The sequence below is a fragment of the Nycticebus coucang genome, chromosome 12, assembly GCF_027406575.1.
Source record: "Nycticebus coucang isolate mNycCou1 chromosome 12, mNycCou1.pri, whole genome shotgun sequence".
Taxonomy (NCBI): domain Eukaryota; kingdom Metazoa; phylum Chordata; class Mammalia; order Primates; family Lorisidae; genus Nycticebus; species Nycticebus coucang.
In genome coordinates this window covers 13,027,302-13,035,259 of record NC_069791.1, presented here as the reverse complement: position 1 = coordinate 13,035,259, position 7,958 = coordinate 13,027,302, and positions in this window count along the sequence as shown.

Sequence of the window (7,958 nt, the reverse complement as noted above, 5' to 3'; positions counted from 1 at the left end):
AGAAAAACTAGCCAGGCATGGTGGAAAGCACCTGTAATCTCAGCTACTCAAGAGGCTGAGGCAGGAGGATTGCTTGAGGAGTTTGAAGTTACCATGAGCTAACCTGAAGCCATGGCACTCTAGTCCTGGTGACAGAGCAAGACTCTGTCTCTAAAAAAATATATATATATACACGCCAGTATGTATACATGCTTACAGACTCACAATGAACTGGAATACACCCCACATAGATTCACACAGACTCACATCAATACACACATCTACAGCAAGTGTCATATACATACACTCAGGAGTATCATCACAACTTGACAGCTCTCAGGGTCCCTGAGGTCTCCCTGAGGCACTTAGTAACCCCTCTTCTTTTTTTTTTGTAGAGACAGAGTCTCACTTTATGGCCCTCGGTAGAGTGCCGTGGCCTCACACAGCTCACAGCAACCTCCAACTCCTGGGCTTAAGCGATTCTCTTGCCTCAGCCTCCCGAGTAGCTGGGACTACAGGCGCCACAATGCCCGGCTATTTTTTGGTTGCAGTTTGGCCGGGGCCGGGTTTGAACCCACCACCCTCGGTATATGGGGCCGGCGCCCTACCGACTGAGCCACAGGCGCAGCCCAATAACCCCTCTTCTTATAAGAGGGGACAAGGCCTTGCAGACAAGGCCAGACACAGCGGCTCACGCCTGTATTCCCATGGAGGCCAAGAGGGGTAGATCACCTGAGCTGACTGAGTTCAGGACCAGCCTGAGCAAGAGTCAAACCCCTAGACCCCATCTCTAAAAATAGCCTTGCGTTGTGGTGGGTGCCTGTACTCCCAGCTACTTGGGAGGCTGAAGCAAGAGAATTGCTTGAACTGAAGAACCTGAGGTTGCTGTGCTCTATAAGCCATGGCACTCTACTGGGGGCGACAAAGTGAGAAGTGAGACTGTCTCAAAAAAAAAAAAAAGGGCGGCGCCTGTGGCTCAGTCGGTAAGGCGCTGGCCCCATATATCAAGGGTGGCGGGTTCAAACCCAGCCCCGGCTGAAATGCAAACCAAAAAAAATAGCTGGGTGTTGTGGCGGGCGCCTGTAGTCCCAGCTACTCGAGAGGCTGAGGCAAGAAAATCGCTTAAGCCCAGGAGTTAGAGGTTGCTGTGAGCTGTGTGATGCCATGGCACTCTACCGAGGGTGATAAAGTGAGACTCTGTCTCTACGAAAAAAAAAAAAAAGAATCTGTGGATAAGGGTGATGTGGGAGCCACTGCCAGTCCTACAAACTGCTATCTTCAACTTTTACTAGTGTGGGAACTTCCAGCGTACATTTGGGTACCTATGACCCTTTATTCCCCATACTCACCAGAGTTCAGAGTTCAGAGAGCCAGATGGCCCCAGCAAACCCCTGGCCCTGGGGAACCCCAGCATCCCCACCCCAAGCTAGGCCCCCACTGCTCTGCGGGCCTGCTGACTCATCTCTCCCTCTGTGGAGCTCCCCAACCACAGGGGCCTGGAAGAGAAGCTTGGAAAGTTGCGCTCATGTCCCGAGCCCCTGGTCTGGCCACTTTCCTACCCATGCACCCAGGCCCATCCCTCATCTCCTGGTCTCCTGTGGATACCAGTGACAGAAAACATAAAGGGGACAGGAAAAAAGAAGGCACCCAGAGACAAGGAAACAGAAACAAGGGAAGATATGGAAAAACAGATGGTGAGGATACAGATAAGAGATGCTGAGGGTTGGTGGCTAACCTGGCAGGGTCTTCCAAGAGCAATGGGGCTGGTGACTAGAGTAACTTGCTCTTTGGGTTAAGAGAACATCCATTCATGGCCTCAGGATTTGGAGACTTCCCAGTGCCTTGACCCAGCATTCTGAGGTTAGGCTCAGGGTGCTTGGGGAAAATAATTCAATTCTAGGAGGCAAAGCTGAGGATACAGTTAGGAAAGAAGGGAAGCTTTCAAGTGGCTGGCAACCTTTGAATAGGGCAGCTTGGAAAAGGAGCTAAGGAACTCCCCACCCCAACAAATCTGTTCACATACTTACAGGTATGCCTGGCATATCTCAACCTCACTCCCTCTCTGCTGGATCTCCCTATCCCACCCCCACTCCTAGCACCAGAGCTACTAGACAGGACTCCTAGTACTAGCCCTGGCTCCCCTCTTCTTTACAATAGTACTAGGGGAGGAAGATCAGAATTTTAAAAAATGCTATGTGGCTCAGTGCCCATAGATCAGCAGTTATGGCGCCAGCCACCTACACTGAGGGTGGTGGGTTCGAAACTGACCCGGACCTAAAACAACAATGACAACTGCAACAACAACAACAAAAAATATGTGGGCATTGTGGCAGGCTATATATATATATATGTCCTACTACTTGGGAGGCTGGAGGCTGAAGCAAGAGAATCGCTTAAGCCCAAGAGTAAGAGGTTGCTGTGAGCTGTGACGTTACAGCTCTCTACTGAGGGCAACATAGTGAGACTCTGTCTCAAAAAAAAAAAAAAAAAAATGCTACGGAAGGAGGAGGAAAGAGCTAGGATAGCAGGGGACCAAGAGAAAAATGGGAGGAAGAAGACTGAGGTCTGATCCTGGAATAAGAGAACCTGTTCTTGGTGGGCATCACACATGGCCCAACATTGAATTAAGACCCTGGTCAAGGCTCAGTGCCTGTAGCTCAGTGGTTATGACACTGGCCACATACACCAAGGCTGGCGGGTTCAAACTGGCCCAGGCCTGCTAAACAATGACAACTGCAATAGAAAAGTAGCCGGGCGTTGGGGCAGGTGCCTGTAGTCTCAGCTAATTGGGAGGCTGAGGCAAGAGAATCGCTTAAGCCCAAGAGTTTGAGGTTGCTGTGAGCTGTGACGCCACGGCACTCTACCTAGGATGCCAGGATGACATAGTGAAACTTTGTCTCAAAAAAAAAAAAGCAAAGAAAAAGAAAAATGACCCTGGTTATCTCTAATAAATTACTCTTTGAGTCTAGGCAAGTTGGCTCAGGCCTGTAATCCCAGCATTCTGGGAGGCTGAGGTGGAAGGATTACTTGAGTTCAGGAATTCAAGACCAACCAGCAAGAGAGAGACCTGGCCTCTACTAAAATGGAAAAAAAAACTAGCTAGGCAGGCTGGCACATGCCTGTAGTCCCAGCTACTCAAGAGGCTGAGGCAAGAGGATAGCATAAGGCCAGGCTAGTTAGTACTCTAGGAGGCTGAGGCAGATGGATTGCCTGACCTCACAGGTTTGAGACCAGCCTGAGCCAGAGCAAAGCCCTCTCTCTAAAAATAGCTGAGTGTTGTGGCAGGCGTCTGTAGTCCCAGTTACTCGGGAGGCTGAAGCAAGAGAATCACTTGAACCCAAGAGTTCAAGGTTGCTATGAGCTACGGCACCACGGCACTCTACCGAGGGTGAAAAAATTAGTTAAGGGAACATCCATTCATGGCCTCAGGATTTGGAGACTTCCCAGTGCCTTGACCCAGAATTCTGAGGTTAGGCTCAGGGTGCTTGGGGGAAAGGATTCAATTCTAGGAGGCAAAACTGAGGATGCTATGAGGTATAGCAACCTTAACTGCATATAAAATAAAACATATATATGTGTGTGTGTGTATGTATATATATATACACATATATGTGAGTGTATGTGTATGTATGTGTGTATATATACATATGTGTGTGTATATATATATATATTACTTTTTTTTAAAAAAGATAACTTGGGCGGCGCCTGTGGCTCAGCGGGTAGGGCGCCGGTCCCATATGCCGGAGGTGGCGGGTTCAAACCCAGCCCCGGCCAAATTAAAAAAAAAAAAAGATAACTTGGTATCTAATCCATGAAATATACTAGTGTCTTTAGCAAGAAGAATTGGGGTGATAGGGTCCTGAAACATATTCTACTCCCAGAAATGGGGCTGAACAACCCAAGAAAGGGTCTTTCAAAATTCTAAATATATGGGACAGCGCCTGTGGCTCAGTGGGTAGGGTGCTGGCCCCATATACTGAGTGTGGGGAGTTCGAACCTGACTCTGGCCAAACTGCAACAAAAAAATAGCTGGGTGTTGTGGCAGGCACCTGTAGTCCCAGCTACTCAGGAAGCTGAGGCAAGAGAATCACCTAAGCCCAAGAGCTGGAGGTTGCTGTGAGCTGTGACACCACAGCACTCTACCGAGGGTGACAAAATGAGACTCCGTCTCTAAAAAAATGATGGTGGCACCTGTAGCTCAAGCGGCCAAGGCCCCAGCCACATACACTGGAGCTGGTGGGTTCGAATCAGGCCTAGGCCTGCCAAACACTGACAACTACAACCAAAAAATGGCCAGGAGTTGTGGCAGGCACCCGGGTGCCTGTAGTCCCAGCTACTGGGGAGGCTGAGGCAAGAGAACTGCTTAAGCCCAAGAGCTGGAGATTGCTGTGAGCTGTGACGCCATGGTACTCTACCCAGGGCGACAAAATGAGACTCTGTCTCTAAATAATAATAATAATAATCCGAAATATATACCACTCCCTGCTTTTTCTGACCTGCTCCCATTCTTCTTGGGAGATAAATTTTTGAGATGTGGAATGAACCTATAGAACATTCCTTTATTCACCAAAAGCTCAGAGAGTGTCCTTTGTGCTGGGCAAGACAGACCCAGTCTTTTGCCTCACAAACTACCCAGCGACTAATATAAAAGAGTGGGCTGTATCTGGCTAGAGTAAGAGTGAATCTAAGCCAGTGTTGGTGGAATCAAGGAAAGCTTCCTGGAAGAAGAAATAACTAAGTAGAAAAAACTGAAAGATGAATAGTAGTTAGCCAGGTAAAGAAAGGAAGAGTGTTTTAGGTAGGCAGAAGGGTGTATGCAAAGGCCCAGAAGTATGAGAGATTAACACTTTTGAGATGCTGAAAATTGAGTGTGACTGGAGTACAGAGTAGAGGTTGATGGAGAAGGTCTAATCAGCTATGCAAGGGTCTGGATCCTAAGGGTAATACCTGGGAATGTTTGTATATTATAGAAAGACAACCCCAGCTGCAGAAAGAGAATAGGGGCTTAGCGCCAGGCAGTTCTGGGTAAATCAGCCATTTACTACAATGCAAGTTTGAGCAGGCTATTTAACCTAAGATTTCCCTTCTGCAGAAGAGGGAAATAATACGACAACCTCCCAGGGTTGTTGGATTAGAAATAACATGTACAGAGTTCTTAGCACAGCGCCCTACACTTAGTAGTTGCTCCACAAAGGGTGTTGGTTAGTATTGCCACCATCTGGAGGAGGGCAAAAAGTAAGGCAAGGTGTCTGTTGCAGCAGTCCAGGGAAGAGGTGAGAACATGAGGTTCATAGCAGCAGGGGTGGGGGGATAAGAAGTACACAGAGAGGTGATATTTAGGAGATAATGTAGAGGGGACTGATAGGATGTGAGGGGTGAGCAGCCACGGAACACTCCCCTGATATGTGTTTTTGTGTATGCTCTTGTACACAGAACATGCAGGCATTTTAGAGGTATGTATTCAGTTCTGAAGATGTCCCTTGACAGTTACTGGATCTGATCAAAAGTGGCGGGCCAGTGCAGTATCTGAGAATCTGGCCCCCTGCCCACTAGGAGGACAGGAGGACTCCCTCATTTTTCCTGAACTATTTCTCGTCTTCTTTTTTTTTTTACTCATTTCTGCCCGTCTCCTCGTCTCCCCCTCTACGATGGAACCTCCTGTTAAGTTTTGAGCCTGCCTAGACCACCCCTCCCTATCTTTCCTTTTTCCACTGCCTGAGTTAATGAGAGTCCCTGGGACTCAGCCACCACCACCTCCTCCCCACACACCCTCAATCGCACGCCCCCCTTTGGATTTCAAAGCAGTCTGTTTCCGCGTGGAGGCTCGAGGTAAAGCGCAGGATTAAAGCTAAGGCAAGAGTGGGGGTCTCAGCCCCCACCCACAGCTGTTGTAAAGATAGGTGCCCGGGGTCAGTCGGACAGGTCGCGAGGTGTGGGGACGCTAGGAGGTCTCTGGTGGCCTAGGTTACACTCAGGGCCGCAGGGATCTCTCCTGCTTGCTGTGCCTCAGTGTCCCTGCGCCGGCCAGGGGCAAGCGGGCCGGCCGGGGGGCGGGGCGCGGGCGGGGCCGGCCGGGCCAGGCGCCCGGGCAGGAGGCAGCTGCATATCTGCGGTCCTGACCACAATTGCTGGGAGTCGCGTCCCGGAGACTGGCGGCGCTGACTCTGCCCGCTGCGGCCGCCGCGCCGATTAAAGCCCGAGAGGGAGCGCCAGCCCAGGGAAGGGGGGAGGCGGCGGGGGAGCTCCGGGTGCCCCTTTCGCCTCCGCCTCAGCCAGCGCCCCCAGCTACCCTGCCCAGTACTTTCCCAACCGCTTGAACCTAGAGTAGGAGTCCTGCCTCCTACCAGCCCTAGCTTTCTCGAGACTCGATCTCACGCTTCTTCCTCTGGACTCTGCAAGGTCCAAGGTCCCATTGGTGCTAACATCCAGTTGACCCCAGGCCACCAGCCTCTCATGCCTTTTTTCTTCTCCATCACCCCGCACAAAGAGAGATCTGAATCTCAGAGCTTCCCCATTCACGTAGCCTCTGTTCCCCAGGAGCACTCTGGGCAAAAGCAGTTTCAAGCGAAGAAGGGTCAGAGACTGGAGCGATCAGGCTTCCCTGGGCCAGAGCACCCCCTGCTGGCTGGCCCGAAGTCTCTGCCCCTGCCCCTCCCCCTCCAGCTGTGACCTCCAGCTGCGGTGGTTCCGAAGAGCTGGCTTCTTTGATCTAGGAGCGTGGCCGCCCCCTCCAGGCGCCCCATTAACCTCCATTATCCCAATTAAGCAGCCCTCCCAGTCCTGGATCCAAGCTTCAAAGCCCCCTTAGTGGAGAGAAGAGAGCTGAATCCTAAGCCCCTCTCCCCCACCCCAAGCTACACCACTTATAAAGACCCAGGTGTCCTGGTTCCCAGCTTATGCACATGATAGCAGGGCCAGAAGAGGGACCTTTAGAGGCCACCCAGAACCCAATCCTTAAACTCCATTGAAAAGAGAACCAGATAGGAAAGAGGACCCTCTTCCACTGGCTCTCAATTTTTCTGCATCAAATGATGTAGTAGCAGTATGCAGGTTCCCATCAACTTATTTAGCTTTATCCTGCAGAGAGGGGAGCCAAGAGCCACCCCCCCCACCCCATCCCCGCCCCTTAATCCTATCTCAACACCCCCTTCCTCCTCCCTCCTGGAACAATTTCCGCTGGGGGAGCCAGAACAGGGCCCAGCACAGTGGCCGCTTCCTGGAACATTTTCCTGTATCTGAAACCGCGGCTCCCTCCCCAGAGACCAGCTGATCAAGGCCAGATGGAGGAGGAGAGGGAGTCAGGCTCTCACCATCACCCCCTCCCACTTCATATGCACACCACAGAAGCCCCTGCTCTGGCACACAAAGGCTGACACAGACACATGCCACAGTCATACACATATGGACATTCATGGCAACACAGGAACCACTAGGGCCAGGACTTGGAAGGAGACACACAAAGTCAACATACTCATAGATGATCACACATTTCTCCACTGGGCCCCTTACCACTCTAAAGTGTCCTCAGGCCTTGGACTTTCTTTGACAAATAAAGAGACCTCAGGAATCCAAGAATATTGGGGTAGGACAGCAGGAAGGGCATTGATTAGCAGAGGAGGCAAACTGAAACTCTAATGTGCTCTATCAGACAACACCTACCAACCCATTCTACTTCTGGATGAGTATCAGGCCTGACCCATCTCTCCAGGATCCTGGTGAGTAGGGAGACGAAGTCTGGCATGCTTTTCCTCATATGCTACCCTCAGAACACTTCCTACTTGCTTCAAAATTCTTGGAGAAGAAATATATGGCGTCTCGTGGACTCACTCATTTTAGCCAGGGGACAACGAAAGGTCTAGAATATGCAGCTGCAGGGAGCTCTGGGAACCCAGACAAGGAAAAAGAATACCTGAGTAACTCTTGCAGGGCCCAGTGGAGAGGGAGCCTGAGAGCCTGGGAACTTGTGGCCTCACCAGTGA